The sequence below is a fragment of the Rousettus aegyptiacus genome, unplaced genomic scaffold, assembly GCF_014176215.1.
Source record: "Rousettus aegyptiacus isolate mRouAeg1 unplaced genomic scaffold, mRouAeg1.p scaffold_m13_p_8, whole genome shotgun sequence".
NCBI lineage: Eukaryota > Metazoa > Chordata > Mammalia > Chiroptera > Pteropodidae > Rousettus > Rousettus aegyptiacus.
In genome coordinates this window covers 7,284,399-7,301,983 of record NW_023416311.1, presented here as the reverse complement: position 1 = coordinate 7,301,983, position 17,585 = coordinate 7,284,399, and the positions used below count along the sequence as shown (strand labels likewise).

General features: G+C 46.2%; 1 protein-coding gene across 2 annotated transcripts in view; it reads right to left on the bottom strand.

The window, feature by feature from the left end:
* Positions 1-7,970, bottom strand: part of MRTFB (myocardin related transcription factor B) — a 177,402-nt gene extending 169,432 nt beyond the window's left edge. Inside the window, exons 1-2 of one of the 2 annotated variants that reach the window (XM_036225797.1) lie at positions 7,834-7,970; positions 241-304 (exon numbers count right to left, since the gene is read on the bottom strand). The gene's annotated coding sequence lies outside the window, so the exon portion shown is untranslated. Of the gene's footprint in view, positions 1-240; positions 305-2,825; positions 7,424-7,833 lie in introns of those variants that run through there. The other variant, XM_016129788.2, reaches the window with a different exon arrangement.
* Between the last annotated feature and the right edge of the window lie 9,615 nt (positions 7,971-17,585).

Genomic DNA, 17,585 nt, shown 5'->3' with positions numbered 1-17,585 from the left:
TTTCCACCTGCTAGATCTCCTTCTCAGTACCGTGCTCTGAAATAATATGACAACGGGAATTTAAATGACCTTATTCAAACAGCCCACGTTCCTGGCATCCACCTTAAAACATCAGGTTCTATGAAATTAAACACTCCTAAAATAATCTCCCTCTTACATCTTAAGAAAGCAGGCTGTGAAGGGGAATTTTAAAATAAGAGAAATTGCTTTTTTAAAAAAAATTAAATAAAAAAAACTTACCTCAGTCGAGTATTTAATTATTTTCCTGTCTTACATTCTCTTTCTTAGCACCTTTACTGTGAACCTGGAGTTAAAAAAAAAAAAAAAAAAGTAAAAATTACTTTTTATTAAACAACTACTACACTCCAGGTAAGGTGGTCAGATAAAGCCTCCTGGAGAACATGAAGTCCAAAGTAGTCGGAAAGAAAACAGAAGTTACTAAAATGGGATGGTTGGGATGGAAAGTAAGAGTTGCAAGTGTAGCTGAATACCTTTTCCTAAATCCCTCAAGGGCCTATGTAAATGACTGTAGTCAAGGAACTCGCTTCCAGCACTAGAAGCAGATTAAGAACTAGGCTGCTAGATGCAGAACATCCGCCTGTGAATCCCAGCCCTACCACGTCCTAGCTTGTGTGATGATGAGCAAGTCCCTAAACCTCTATGTGCCTTGTTTTCCCCACGTGCATAATAACAGCACTCAACTCAGGATTGCTGAGGATTATATAATCCACCACAGGACTTTATAACAGTTCCTGCAACATAATAAATGTTCAATAAACGTTAATCATTGCTTTTATGTTTTTATATAATGAATCTGTTTATCTCTTATGACATATATCATTATTATTATTATCATTCGGAAATGGTATAATCCTTGTCTTCAAGGGGCTTACAACGTACTGGGAGAGATAAAACAAGTTATCCAGGCATGTTAATATACAAGTCACGTATTATTCATTTGTTTAGCAAATCCGGGAGTCTGCTCACTGCCAGGCGTTTCGCTAGGTGTTCCCTGGTGGACAGGACGGACAGCTCCTCTCATTTCCCACCCTGCCAAGGGGCACGCTACAGGGCAGACGAGCGCCCCGGGGAGACGGAGACTGTGCTTTACTGGGTGTGAACTGGTAGAACGGGCAGCAGAACCTTCTGGGCAGAAGGGATGGAGTGGTGAGCCACACACCGCCTTTGGGAATACTAAGTAGCCCTGCAGTCAGGGAGGTCGCAGAGGGGCAACAAGTAAGGCCAGAGAGCGGGAGGGGCCGCAACCCTTGGGCGGTTTGCTGTTTTCCTGTACCTTGATTACCTGGCTCCAACTGAACCACCTCAATTTTAATCTTTTATTTGTTTTAATTTCAGTTCTAATATCTTTTAATTGTTTCCTTCATGATTTGTTTCCCTGTTAAAGGTAAGAGGGGTAAAAGTAGGAAAAAGATCTAGAAAGAACAGCAACCTCAACCCATGCTGGCACTCGTGGTGGTGGAAGGGGCATTAAGTGATGAGTTTCACATGTTCGTTTTAAATTCTCCCAATGTTCTAACAAAGGCGGATTTGTTCCTTTTATAGATTAAGAAACTGAGGCTCAGAGGAGTCAACTAGATCCTGTGATGTCCACAGAGCTAATAAATGCAGACACAGAATTAAACTGCAAGTTTGATTCCTAAGTTTTTCTTTCTTTTAGGCAAAAATGTTCATGGGATTTTACAGAATTTAGTCTGTTAAAAACTACTAACAACATCAGGGTATGTCAATTTCTGTAGTTATGCAGAAATAAACAGCCTTCACACATACAATCGAAACTGCATAGAAAAAAATATAATGGAAAAGATCACATTTAACAAGAAAGGGCAAAACCTATATGAGAAAAACTTTTAAATGTTTCAGAAGGATTCAAGAGTAAAATCAAACAAATGAAAATATATACAATGTTCTTGGATCGGGGAATTCAACACCAGAAAGATATCAATGCTCCCTATAAATTTAACATGATCTGTTTTTTAAAAGTTTTTTTTCTGGAACCAGGCAAAATGATTCTGAAGTTCACATGGAAAAATAAACAAGCAAGAATTGCCAGGAAAATGAAAGGCTACAGGAGAAACTAGTTTTACAAGACAGTAAAACGTTTTTAAAAACCAATAATGTGTACTGGTGTGTGAACAGGAACACAAACAGAACCGAGCAGAGCCCCGAGGTGTGGTCTAATACGCCGGGACGCTCAGAATGCAACAAAGTGTGCACGTTCTGCAGTAAATGAGTAAAGAGAACTGGCAGCAACATGGAAAAAGATAGAGTTGAATCTGTACGTCACTCCTAAACACCAGAATAAATTGTAAACGGATTAAGGACTTAACTGTAAAAATGAAACCATGTACGTAAGTACTAAAAGAAAACATGGACAAATTCCAAAATCTTGGAGGCCTGTGATTCAATATCCTGACACCATAAGATTAATATTAACTACCTAAAATTCAAAGATAAAACTTTTAAGCGTGCTCGATACCAAAATACATGAAAGTAAAAGAAAAAGAAAAATGACAAGGAGGCTGCAACTCCCATTACCAAAGGCTAACCTCTCTAATTTACAAATTCCTAGACACCAATTAGAAAAAAAGCGATCCAAAAGAAAAATGTGCAAAGGGCAGGAACAGATAGTTCATAGAGAGAAACAGCCCCAGTCATGATCAAAGTAATGCACATTAAAACTACACTGTTATCATTTTTTATCTATCAGATCGCTACAAATCTAAAGGTTGGTAAACAGTCTGTTGAAGACACTGTGGAAAAACAGGTACTCTACTGCAGGGGTCCCCAACCCTAGGGCCTCAGACCTGTAGGTCCCGGCATGTCTGGAACCAGGCTGCACAGCACGAGATGAGCGGGGCAGTGGGCCAATGAAGCTTCATCTGCATCTGCAGCCGCTCCCCAGCGCCAGCATCACCGCCTCAGCTCCGCCTCAGATCATCAGGCATCAGATGCTCAGAGGAGCACCGGTCCCAGTCCCTGGGACCGCTGCTCTAATGTGTTATTCGTGGATGTTCAAAATGGTACAACCCTGAAGGAGGGCAGCATTTATTAAAATTCAAACTGCATTACTGACCCAACAATCTTACTTTTGGAAATACCCCACTTAGATACCTCACACACAAGAAATATGTGTGCAAGGTTATTCACACCAGGTTGTGGCCATAAGAGATTAGGAAAAAACTCAAGTATGCATCAATGGGGGCTCGTTTGATAAACTGTGGCATAGGCATAAAGTGCAATATTCTGAAGCTGTTAAATATTTGTTTTCTATACACTAATGTGGAAAGATTGCAGTATATTAACTGAAAGCAGCAAGGAGCAGAATCGTATGCTACATTTTATATAAAAAAGAGGGTATACACATAGTATACTAGTATTCGCTACCATCTATGTGAAGAAACAATAGACAACTGTAAGAAACACAGAGGTTTTCTGTTGGGAGGAGGGACAAGTTAGGCCAAGACACAGTCCTCAAAACATGCTGTTTTAATTTTTGAATCATATGAACATTTATACAAAAAAAAAGTTGTGTTAAAAGTGTAACTCATAGAAAGAAGAGAAAGGTAACTAACTACCCATAAATCAGAGTCAAAATCTAACGAGCATTAAAAAGAGAATTTTTCTCTGAAATTAGATATACTGGCAAGCAATTTTGGTGTGGACATCACTAAAAACTAAAAAGACAACGTAGTTTTTTCTTCAACAAAGCTAAAGCATATGACTATAATAATCTATTTAAAAGCCACTTGGAAGAGGAATTAAAAAAGAGAACAGGAAGGTGCAATGGAAAGGATGTTTTCGCCTAACAGTTCTCAAAGGCTGGTCCCTGGACCAGTAACATCAGCATCACCTGAGAACCTGTTGAAAATGCAAATTCTCAGGCCCCAGCCCAAATCTACTGAGCCAGAAACTGGGAACAATAGGTAGCAATCCCTATTACACTCAAGTTTGAGAGCCAGTGATATGGTCCAAAGCTTCCCAGACATCCACGTGCATCACTTGGAGGATCTTGTTAAAATGAAGATTCTGGTTCATTCGGTGTATCTGGGATGGGCCCCAGAGTCTGCATTTCTAACTAGCTCCAGGATGTGCTAATGTGCTGCTAGTTTAGGGACCATACTTTGAGAAAAGCTGAAGTCCACCTGAAGAATATGTAGTCTTCATGTGGTTGAGTTTCCAATGAAACCTGCACTCAGCTCAGTTGAAAAGTCCTTACACAGGTTTCTGGGCTAAGAGATACCATGTAGCCTCCCATATAAACTCTACTCAACACACAGTAAATAGATTTTCAAACATATTTCTTATTAAAACAATAACAATTAAAAATTATTGAAATTCATATTAGGGATGTCCCATTTGAGAAAACTTTCATTTATAAGTGGACCTAGGAATCTTCCAAAAGAAAAAAAATACACAAAAATCCATATTCATATACCTGCCTGGTTATACCGTCTGATTAACTTTACCTCAAACACATTAACCACACCATCTGCTCTCCATAAAATATCAACAAGCAGTTTCCTTCTAAATATTTTTTAAAAATGTTTCTAATCTTTAGGACACTGATTCCCCATTTGTTTTACATGGGGGAGGGAGAGATCGTTACAGGAATCTTCTGAATAAAGAATTCTGGTTTAGCTGGAAGATCTAGAAATGTTGTGAATCTTCATTTTGCAAGTCATCCCCTGGATAAAGTTTTTGGTGTTAAACATTAATCAGTGTGCTGAAATTTCTACATATTCCCTATTTCACTCAATCTAAGATGAGGTCAATTTTCAGACACACTGTTATTTTATGTACCATTAAGAAAAGTTGCCAATTAAACTCTGACATGCCAATATAAAGACACCATTCCATCTTAGATATGCAACTTATAAATCAATGAAATTGCTTAATTACAAATCTCAGATGTGCATAGTAATTTACTCATTTTCATCCACACAAGCATGGATTGTTGCCCATTCAACAATGTATCTCCCATGCCTAAAAACTGAAACAGTTTCCATATATGTGCAATTCATATTATTTGGTTCAGTTTTGTACAGGTATTTTTCAAAAAGTAGTAATATTTTTTTAAATAGTTAAAAAAAGGGAGTGACCTCTTTTATCTTGAAATGTGATACTCCCTGCTCAAAGTAATAAAAACTAATTACTCTCAATTTGCATAATTTTCCAGTATTCAATGTATCTATGTCTACTCAATTTAAAATACTCTATTTTGACAACAGCCTTTACTTACATGTGTGTTTCCATAGCACCTTTCAAAAGTAACAACCAATGAACAATAAACAAACATCTTACAGAAAGAAGCAATTTATCCATTCAACAAAAAGGAAAAATAACCTTGCTTTGTAGATTTAACAAGAGTTGAAGAAATGTGTAATGTTACATTGTAGCTATATAATAATCTGAGTTGAGCTTTCTTAACTTAATTTGCATTTCCCTCTACTCAGCATGACTGACAGTTTCAAATGAAAAGACAATTTCCGACCAATCAAACCAGGAGGACTGAGGACATATGCGAGTATAGATCATTTCAATTTTCACCTTTGTACACATCTACAATTTTCTAAACGTACTAATATGGATATTAGTAAGGACAAATGAAGATTATTTTAAAAGTGGTTCTATAATACTAATTTGTACTTTACTCAACTCAGGCCTTTTCAGTTACTATACATATTATTGCTGCCGCTTCCGAACTCCATACTCATCTCAAACTGCTCATTGATTCAAGAGTTTAGTTGTCAACATTTCTAAGAATTTCCACTAAACAGTAAAATTTTCAGACAGGGACATACGTAGTAACCTCATCTCCCATCTGAGAGTTTAGAATAATCAATGAAATTGTCACTAGCCAAAAGCCTGCCTTTTTGGTATGTCGGACAATTCCGAAAGAACAAGGAAAAAATTCCCAACAAAAAATTGTCAGTTAAATTCTGCCCCCTTTCCTATAACAACTGAGTAGGTAATTGTTCTTTTGAGTGGATCTCAAGGGGGCTGGTTACTGTCTCCTAAGAGACATGCTTGGTTATCAAAGTGACGGAGAGACACCACTGGCCAGTATTTGGATTCCAAGACACCGGTCTTCACGCAATGCAAGAGACAGACCCCCATAATGAGGATTCATCCCAGTCCTGAGAATTTTTAAATATCCGGCCAGCTTAATCATTATCAACTGTCATTACTTTAGGACATAATACCTAAAAAAAATTATGAGAAAACCCTAATAATGTGTGGGAAGTTGAGATAAAACAACTAATGTCTGGAAATTAATGACCATTTCCTCACATCACCTATTAACATAATTGCAACATCATAACACCACACATCTCTAAACTAGTGAGACACTGGTGCCGAATCCTTAAATTTCAATCTTGCTAATATTTTATTCATTATCGATAAGCAATAGGAATCCAGCACTGTGCTCTGAAGTAACAGTACCTCGAAACTTGTGACACAAAATGTACCCAGACGTAGTCTGAAAATATGGCATGGCATCCATGGAGGGGTTATACTGTTTATGTGTCAGTCTGTAATTTATCTTGGCATGTTGTCCCAAACTCAGTGTAGTCTGTTTCTCTATTAACAGCTTATTCTAATACTCAGGCAGCCCCCTAAGCGCGCTCACACGCGCAGAGTCCATCTACATCTCTGGCCCTTCCTTTTCTTGTTTGAAATAGCTGATGTTTTTACCGCTCTTCAATCCAAACACATTCATTAGCAGCAGGTGCAACCACTCCCGCACGTGCGACCTTCTCGCACAGTTGTACGTGCCACATGTAAATGAAACGGCATTCCACGCCACATACTACTGCTTTCCTTTTAGGTCTCCCTAGCATTTACACTGGAGCATCATACTGGTTTTCCATTATGTGTATTTCATGATGAATTTCGTTTCAGGGCAGTAAGCTGAGCTTTTCCAAACGTTTACTGCCAAGGGGAGGGGCCTTGGTTCTGACAAGGTTGAGCGCCACAGTTCCAAAGAGTGGAATCACGTGCTTGACAAAAATCAAACTTGAGTTTCCTTTGCCTAACGAAGACAAGCTTGGGCTCTGATATCCCACCGCTACTTGACCTGATACCCCAGCCCGGGGACACATCGCTGCCCTAAACCCACTTCTGCTCGCTCTCGCACAGGGCCAGCCAAGAGTTCTTGACCGTTTGGGGATCAGGGACCTTTTGGGGGTAATTTAACAAAAGCCAAGGTCCCTTTCCCCCAAGAAACTCAGATGGCATGCTGCATTCGATTCTGGAGAGGGGGGGACGGGGGCGCCCCCAGACACGCCCTCCGCAGCCCAGTCGGGACTGCAGGACCGAGACTGGAGCCCTACAGCCCCGCGGGTGGGGGGTGGGGAGGAGGCCGGGAGGCCAGGACCGGCGTGGGCACCGGGGCCGGAGGGCCGGGGCGTGAAGCCGCGTCCCGCCCGCGCCCAGCACTGCGGCTCCGGCCGGGCGCTTCGCCGCCCGCGCCGCACTGGAGTGGAGCCGCGCGCGTCAGGCGCGGGACGAGCGGCGACGGTTCGGCGGAGCTGCCGCGGCCAGGGGCGCCGCCCCGCCGCAGGGGGAAAGGCTGCGGCGGGCCCCGGGGTCGCTCCGAGCGCAAGGACTGGCCCGGCCCGGGCCGCCCCGGCCGCGCGGGTCCCGGGACAGGGCGGACCGGGCGGCGCCGCTGCGGCCGCGGGGCGAGCTGGGGAGGCCGCCCAGGGCGCGGGCCGCCCGTCCGGCCCGCTCTCCCGCCCGGCCCTCGCTGTCCGCGGCTCTCACCCCCGCCTCCGTCCCCAACGGCCGCCACCGCCGTCCGCAGCTCACCTCGCCGGCCGCCGCTGCCGCCGCCGCCGCCGCGCGCGATCTCGCGAGACTTCGCGCCGCTCCGCGCTCCCCCGCCCTCCAGCGGCGCGCGCGGACCCCGGGCTGCAACCAGCGAGGCGCGCCCCCTTAGAGGCCGACCCCCGCGTCGGGGTCGCGCCTCTCCGCGCTCGCGACCCCGCGTCCCCGGCCCGGCGTCCGCTGCGTCCACCTCCCAGACCGCGCAGGGTTGCAAGCCAGGTGCAAGGCGGCCGCCTCCCTCGCACCTGGCCGGCCGGTGCGCGTGCGCAGGCCGGGTCCCTGGACCTGGACCTGCGGACCTTTGCAGAGGCGCTGCTGGCGTTGGCGATAACGGTAATCCCAGCAGCCGGTCTGGCGGTGCGTACCGTGTGCCGAGTACTTTTACAATTCCCCTTGGGTCCTCGCAACAGCCCCAAGAAATGGGAATTACCATCTTCCTCAATCTAGAGAGGAAGACACGGAAGCTTGGCAAGGTTAAGTACCTAGCTCCAGGTTACTGGCATGAGATTCTGACTCCGGAGCCAATGCCGCATTTTTCCACCTCATGACAATCCCCGGGCCCTGTCCCTGTCCCTTCCGCTGAGCCTGCTTTTACTTCCCTCCCAAGATTAACCAAGGTGAGAGGAGGCGCTCCTAGGTGGCCAGTTGCCACAGTCCCTCTGGTTTTATGGAACTGCTGTCAGGTAAGTGCTTCTCCGTCTTTACACAGACTTCCTAAGGCCTCCCCATGCCAGACCCTGTACAGGGCCCTGTATTGGGTTTCGTCTCCTCTTCAAACGTGGCATTTTGAGGGTAGAGAGCACAGTGGAACGGGACACAGGACATAGAACCCAAATAGACATGATGTTAGGGAGCACGGAGAACCAGTGACTTCTTCCTAAAATCGTAACATTATATACAGCGGTCCCCCCCCCCTTTTCCAGGATTTTGCTCTCCCAGTTTGTTACCTGTGGGCAACTGTCGTCTGAAAATATTAAATGGAAAATTCCAGAAATCATAAAGCGCACACTACTCTGAGTAGGATGATGAAATCTTGAGCCACCCCGCTCTGTCCCCACCAGGACGTGAATCATCCCTCTGTCTAGCGTGTCCACGTTGTACACGTTCCCCTCCTGTTAGTCACTTAGCAGACGCCTCCGTTATCACGCCAACTGCCTCAGGATCGCAGTGTTCAAGTAGCCCTTATTCTACTTTATCATACGTACGTATGTATAGGAAAAAAGACAATATATACAGGGTTCACTACCTTCCAAGGTTTCAGGCATCCACTGGGGGGTCTTCGAATGTATCCTCCACAGATAAGGGGGACTAGCATTTATTGAGGGCATTTCAAGGTCATTACCAATAATCTTCCAAGTTAAGTCATAGGAAAATGGACATGCAGGGAGAGGAAGAAACTGGCCTAAGATGCCATTATGAGACAGGATTTGAACCTGGGTCTGAGTCCACATCCCAATACTGCCTTGCACAAAGGTCCCATGAGCTAGCTTGAGCTGGTCTGGGCCAACAAGCTGCTGTAAAATCGAGAGCCTCGGAAGTTCTAGCTACCCCTTCACCATGCATCGGGACCCGCGCGGGTTACCCAGCCCGCCAGACAGTCACATCAATGTCAGCAAACATTGGCCTGTCCACCCTCCAAGCCTCTCCACTCTCAAAGGCCAGAGGACACAGGTGTCCCTCCGTATGCCAGCAACACTCAAACCACCTGGTGGAGGAAGCGAGTAAGAAAGGGGAATCGCACCTGATGGGCAACTACAAGGTGTCAAGTACTACTCCAGGTGCTACTCATTCATTAACTCATTTAGTTCTCCCAACAACCCTATGTGGAAGGCACGGTCCCACCCATTTTTAAGTTAAGAAAATCAAGGAACTAAGAGGGGTGAGAACTTGCCAAGGGTATATAGCTGGTAAGTGGAATGGCTGGAGTTCCACCCCAAGTGAGTCTCTCCCCAGACCCACATACTCCGACCTCAGCGACCAACACAGTTCTTCCCTGACCCCCAAACCCTGTGTCTTCATGAACTGAAGACCTAGAAATCCCCTGAGATCAGGACTCCAGTCTAAGATACCATATGTTCTCCTCTGGGTGGACTGTGCATCAATATTTTTATCTAAAATAAGGATATAAATGGTTTGTTCGGAGGATTCACCAAGTTAATGTATGTGAAGCATGTAGAAAAGTGCCTTGCACAGAGTAAGCTCTCAGTAAATAATAGCTATTATTACCATCGGTGGGATGTCTGTGATAATTTATTCTTCCTCCATCTCCCAATATAAACTCCGAATCAGGTTGGGGGATGTGACCTTATCTGCTCAGGAATAAAATTAGTTTCTAGGACACCAGAAACAACAGATGCTCTTTAGTGGACAAAATTACCCCCACACGTCCTCCTGATTGTGGAAAGACACCAGGCTCTTCTGAAGCTCTTCCCAGTCCCCTGGGAGACTGGTGGCCAGTTTTATAAAAGCCACCCAAATATTTTTAAGTCATTGGCAAAAATTTTTTAAAAATTAAAAATAAGCTGACACTTAAGAGAATTTAGCAAGGCTGCGGGAGGGGGTTAACATAACTACAGAGACATCATGTTTGGGGGGAAGGTTTTTATAGGGACTGAAGCTGCCGTGGCCCTCAGGCCATGGTACCCCAAAGTAAGGTTTCTACCCTGACACAGGCATATACCACTCATTCCTGTCAACGGCAGTGACTCGCTGTGAAAATGATCCTCACCATGGAAGGGGTGGACATAACAGGATCCACTGAAGGCATCATAGTTTGACAAACAAAAAACAAACAAACAAAAAAAAACCAACAAACAAAAAACCCAACTGGGGTGATTCCAATATGCACACCTCTAAGGGTTTAATGTACGGTTCCCAGAAAGCACTCTTAAAATGTCTTTTGACCCAGGAGGAACTTTATAAATGCCTATAATGAGATTCATTTCATGCTCATTCATTCAATAAAAACTTATTATGCACTTAAGTGCCAGTTACTGTTAGCAGCTATAATCAAGGCACACGCACGGTCCGTGCTCTCATCACACTGACCGCCTGGAGGAAGAGAGACGAGGCGGTAATTACATAATTGAACCAACAAGTGTTGAAATGTTATGAGATAAGTGGAATGAAAAAAAAAAAAAGGAGCAAATGACCAAAAAAAAAAAAAAAAAAAGGCTGGCTGGGCAGAAAAGAACTTCCTCGAACTGAGTTCTGAAGGGTGCGTCAGAGTGAGTGAGGTGGGGCGGGGCGGGGAGCATCCTGGAGATGGGGACGGCGTGGATCAGCACGGAGCAGGGAAGGTGGTGGCTGGAGAATGTTGGGGCCTTGGAGGTGTCTCGGACGTGTACGCACCCTGGGCACGTAGGGAGAGAGGAGAGCACCCAGCCGGAGGCAGAAGAGCGTCATGAGCAGTGCCATTGGTCCCCGCGTACTTGTTCAGCCCGACTTGCCAACGTAAGCTCATTATGGAATCCTAGCCCACTCGTGCTTGGCCAAGGATGGGCAGGCCGAAGTGACAGCTGTCATATTTCCAGCCGATCTGTATTTGAGGAAATCACACGCATTATGAGTCCCGGCACCCCGGAGCAGAAATCGGGATGCGTATCTCCTGTCTGCCTTGCAGCTAGGACAACGGATATGACATAGGCTCTGCTGGCCAGAGGCACCACGCGAGACTAAATCCGGTCACGAGCCTTGGTTCTGTTGCTGTGACCAGCGGCCAAAGCAGCCAGCTTTGGAGATGGCGGCTGCAGCTCCCGACGGAGAAGCCACACCATGCTGACGGCAGCGGCGGTGGCCATGAGGGCAGACTCAGGCACGATGGTGGTTAGCTCATCGGGCCAGGCCTGCAGTGTGGTTTGGGGCGTTTTTCCTAGAAACTTAGCCTCATGTTCCTTTCTCCAGTCCTCCCAGTGGTTCTGTGGGATACCTAACATCCTTTATTATATTCCCCTTTCTGCCTAAACCATCTAACATGTCCACCAGCAACGCTGACCCCTCATAGGCCAGAGCCAATGAGACTTGGACAGAGCCTTGCTAGGGGCAGTGGCAAGGGGAACTTTCTTTGCTGTAAGAAAGAACCTGAAAAAGTCGGCTCACTCTCCCAGCCCGACATTGACCTCAGTTGCCACCAGTGTCTTTTCCCACAACTGTGGGATGACGTAGGGCCTGCATGGCAGAGATCCTATGTCCTTAGCTACATTACCAAGCTGCTGAGCCGACCCCAGACCTACAAGGCCCTGGATATCTGCTCTGAGCTAATGCATGCAGTTAAATCAGCTTGAGTTGGCTTCTCCATCCCTTGCAGCCCAAACATTCACAGTGGTGCAGGCAGGAAGGAAGCATCTTATGGGGAATAGGCATGTATCTTCCCTGGCTGTGTCAGGAGCTACCCCAAATCCTGGGTAACCTCTTATATATCTAGCCCCCACCATCACCACCACACAACACACGCCCACCCCATATCAACACCACTTAGGTAAGCCCTCGCTGGCTTCAAACACTTCATTCCAGTAACACACAACCTTCCTTAGCCCCTCCCATCTTTTGACCATTTCTATGATGGACACAAAATAGTTCTCTTACTTGCCCAGCTCACACATCTGGTAAGTGGCAGAGCCGAAGGTCTGGAGGCAATCCAGGTCCTAGATTTTTAACCACAGAGTTTAATGCCGTGTGCCATCCTGCCTCATTACATTTAAAAAAAAAAAAAATTATGGCCTCGATCCAGGAAAAAAATGAAAAAGAGCTCAAATCCAGCTCCATATTTGCTCTCTGGCCTTGAACAAGTTTCTTTAGTCTCACTTGGAAATAAAAACGAAGTTAATGACGCCGGCATCATAGAGTCTGGCGGTCGTCTGTGCCGGTCGCCTATGACTTCTGGTCTCCCACCCTCTGGGCATATGCAGGATTGCAGTTCCTGGTCCACTTGGGCGGGGGCCTGTGACTCCTCCTAGCGGAGGAGCGTGAATGGAGGGAGTCTGTGTCACTCCTGGGCTGCTGCTCTGTTGAGCAGAGAGCCCTCCGCCAACCCATCGGGGACAGACGATGTGAACGAAAAAGCCAAACCTTTTCTATTTTAAGCCCCTGCAAGCTGGGGGTTGATGGCTGTCACAGCATGTACTCGCCTATCCTGATTAATACACGTAGTAGGTGATTTGCTCATTTACTCCCTCAGGAAACACTTTTCTGGTGCGGTTCAAACCCCAGCTGGACAAGAGAGCAAGATCACGGTGCAGTCCTGAAGATTCTGGTTCAACGTATCGGGGACGGGGCCCCGACTTCTGCACTTTGGGGAGTCCTGATACACTGGCAAGTCTGAGACCCTCGTAGAACTATTGTTCCACCACGTGATGGTGGCAGAGTAGGACAAAGACCCCGCCATTGAGGGCCACATAGGCTGGGAACGACAGGTACAGAAAAATTACAAAGCAAACGTGGTTAAGTGATCTGAAATCGGTGAAACTAAGTGAGAATACAGAGGAGCTTTATGAGCTATAAAGCTGTACGTGAGATGGAAAGTAGATGTGCATCCTGGCAAATTCATCCATGACGCGAAGCCAGGGACCTGGGCTTTCTGAGCCTCCATTTCCTTCTCCTAATAAACGGTATCATTCGCCTCTGTTTTCCAGATACGAAAACCGAAACTCAGAAAAGTTCTAAAACATGGCCCACGGTGACACAGCTAGTTTGTGGCAGAGCTGGAATTCACCCCCAGGTCCTCCTGGATCTACAGGCCACATTCCTGAACACCGGGCTTAGCCGGTTCATGCAGGGCGCCTGCTTATCTCCTCAGCTGCAGCTCTCATCCTCCCCTCCACCTACAACCCTGTCTTCCAGCCACACCGAACTGCTTGTCCTTCTGGGCCCACACTGTGCCACTTCATACCTTCCTGCTTTGGCTCATGCTGGTCTCTCTGCTTGGCATACCTGTCCTCCATTCCCATGGCCCTGTCTCCAAACACCGGCCGAATCCTTGGACACTCCCTTTGATGCCCCCGGCCTTGATGCAGTGACCACAGCCTGGTCCTGCAGATGGCCCTGCATGCGTCTCTACCTTTAGATTGCAGCCTCGTGGTGGTGATGGTGGGGCGGGGGGGGGGGGTTCCCTTCTTTGGACCATCTGATCAACATTGTGAACACCTGTGCTAAAGCATCAGTCACAGCAACCTGAACGCACCAGCTCAGCAAAACTGACGTCCTAGGGCTTACGAGACGGACTCTCCCTAGAAGACAACAGACCAAAGTATTTCAGAAAGCGGGGTCAGGATTTTAATCCAGCCTTCGCCACTTTGTACCTTCATGACCCCAAGCACTATACTTAATCTCTTCAGAGCCTCGGTTTCTTAGATGTGAATGGGACTAATGACAGTGGCTGCCAGACACAATCTTTGTGAGAATTCAGTGAGGTAGATTTGCACAGTAAACTGGTGCACACTGCCTGGCTCATCAGGAGGAGCTGAATTAAATTCCGGCAACCTTCCTCGTCATTGTCACTGTCATTATCAGTATAACTAGCGCTATTCAGCAAGTCCCCAGAGCTATCTTTATTACTCACCCTCCCTTCCCGCCAGCCCTAGGTGACTTTGCTAAGCATTCCTTCCGAGAAAGGACAGTATTCTTGGAATTCTTGAAATGAGTTCTTCCTCGTCTCCTTGACGGTTCAGTGCCCACAATGACCTGGCACACCCCTGGTCCCCCCCCCATGAAACTGCCCCCCATGAAGCTGCCCAGTTGGCTCCTCAGGAAGTTTGTGGCTGCCAAGACCTTCCCATCTAGGCTTCCTGGATATGGCTAAGAAAATACAGGCTCTCCTGAAGCTCCCTCCCTCACTGACTTGACGTCATCTCACTCCGGGGTGTTCTGGGTTCATTCCTGGTCAGCCAGGCCGCCGTGAAGGTGGCCCCCACCCCTGGCCATGGCAGTGGCAGGATCCCAGTCAAACAGGCCTGTGTGCTTCTGGAATCATCGATAACACTCAGAAGAAGAATACCTGGAACGGGCTTATTTCTTGCTTCCCACAGGGAGGTAAAAGAGTGAGGCTTTTGAGTTTCAAATAATAAGCGCTCCCCATACCACCAGAGCGAGCGGCTCTTGCCTGTTGCCCTTCCTGACGTATCTTTCACTCATCTGGCGTGTGGCGGGCAAAATCTGCGTTTTCGGCAAAGCATTCCTTGAGGTTTTCATGCTGCATAACTCCAATCTGTTATGAAAGGGCAGAAGAACAGAAAATTCCCCCCAAGAACAGGGAAATGAAGAGAACGACCAAACCTCAGACGACAAAATAAAGGAAAATGTAACCTTGGCTTTTCTGATTGAAAAGATTCTGAAGATCCAGACATGGAAGGTTTCTGCTAGAACCTGCTTTCTGGTGAAAAGTCAGTCTGCGAAAAGGGAAATAAAGATGGGAAATAGGGGGGAAAGGGAACGGCACACATGTCGGGAGGAGGAGGGGACAGAAATCGATGAGGGCATGAGAAGGCAGCCAGCAAGAGGCAAGGTCCTTCCAGGAGCAAGGACAGTAGTGCAGGTAAGAGGACCCCTGGGCGGCATCGTCCAGGGGGATGGAGCGGAAAACAGGCAAACCATCTATTTATTTATTTTTTTTTCCCCAGACCCACAAGTGCTCAAATAAATTTGTATTCCCATCTCAACTGACTCATTTGGCTGGAACAATGCGCTCACATTCCAGAGCCTGGGCTCACCCTCATGCATCCCACTGCCGATAAAATAGGAAGTGTGTAATTAGTACTTTTTGCACTAAGAAGGACCGCGGAGTCTGCTGGGTTCTCTTTTCTCTAGCTTCTGACAACAACATCTCGCGTTCAATATTGTATTCTCATGTCAGCCATTTCCAGAGGAGGGGGGGGCGGTGAGATGGAAACATTTTTTTTTGCAACTTCTCAAGATTTAAGGATCAGCCCTTCAATTAAAAAAACAAAGTTATAAACAAGGAGATTTATAAATAAGGATGGAGGCAAGATTGACCCCGCAGTGATGAACTGAGATCAATAGTATTGCTATGAAAAAACTAAAAATGTTAAAATATATACAGATATGAATATACTAGATATAAATATACTAGTATGCGTGGATTGGTATACGTAATATATTTCTAAGCCCCGAGCAGTGAGAGGGCCTAGAAGCGAGACTTCCCAGTAGCAATGAGCACACCCAGCATGCAGATCTTGGTTTCTAAACTCCGATTCTCCAATAAAAGGAACCAGGCCCCCTCAGACAAGTGGCTGATTCCAGAGCTGGGGCAGGGAAAGTACAAGATGAGCCTGGAATATCTTGTGGTGCTGGAAAATGGGGCATTCCTCGACAAAATCCGGGGCTTATTAAAAGGATTTAGGAGTCCAGCCTAAAGAGCACCCAAAGGCCAAAGCTGGAAAATTTTGAGCAATGAGATACTGATAGTATTGAATTATAAGCTGTAAAATAAAATAAATGCCCATGAATCCATATTAAGTACAGACATCTCAAGTGGTTGAGGTTAATATCACCGGTAAAAACTTACGTTGCTATGAAGCCCTGATGGTTTTGATGAGAAGGGCACTTTACCTTCATGGCTCCCTTCCCCAGAATCCCTGTTCTGTCAAGAGAAAACGTCAGACAAACAGTCTACAAAATACTTGACTAGTATATATATATTTTTTAACTGTCAAAATCATGAAAGATAGGAAGAACTAGGGAATCGTCACAAACTAGAGACCAAGGAGACGTGATGACTAAACGCAACGTGGGACCCTGGATGGAAAAAGACGTTTCACGCTGGTGAAATCCGAATGAGTTTCATGGGTTAGTTAATATCGTGTCCGGGTTAATTTCTCAGTTTGGATAATTGTACTGTCATGAAAGACGCGATCATTAGGGGGGAGCTGTGTGAAGAGAACACGGAAACGCTCTGCTGCGTTTGCAGCTTTTCTGCAAGTCTAGAATCCTATTTTAAAAGTTTTTTTTTTTTTTTTAAATGAAGGGCTGAAATTTTCTAGTTATTGTTGATAAAGAGAGAGGAAGAGACCGGATTGGAAGACATTTGTGAGATTTGTGAGAGCGGAGACATGAACGGGGGCGGGGGGGGGGGGGGGGAACGTCCAGAGCAGACTTTGAAATTAGGGGGTTGGGAAGAAATGAGTTGTTCTGATAAGAAAAAAAAGTGGAGAGGAATATTTGGGAGTGGGGAGCGTGAAAAACAGAGGGAAAGGAAGAATGTTCAGGGGACCTTAAAGGAAGATACTTAATGCTCGTTTATAAATCGTTGGCATCGAAAACCTCCTCTAGGGCCCCGACGTTTGTAAAGCCTCCCGCACGCTCAGGTTTGGCGTGTCTGCGTGTCTGTGCGTTTCTGTCTGTGCGTCTGTGCTTGTGTGTCTGTGTGTGAGGAATCACAGCGAGGGACTGAATGCCCTGCAGAGCGAAGACAAAGAGCTGCCACAAGAGCCGGAGGGAAAAAGAGAAGTAGGCAGAGACAGGAGGAAGTGCAGGCTCAGGTGACAGTGAGAATGTAAGGCCCAGGAATGTGATGATATCGTTGGGAGGACACTGGAATTCCCCCCTGGACCTGGAATGTGGGCGGGAGTGACAAGTCAGGTCGGGTAGTACCAAGAGACTTCAAAGGGCTGGACGGCCCTCCCCCAAATTAGCACCTGGCTTCCAGCGTGCTGTCTCCGTGTTGCTTTGGAGGAAGCCACGAGTCTTAGGCTAGGACTTTATAAGACTGAAGAGCAACGCCC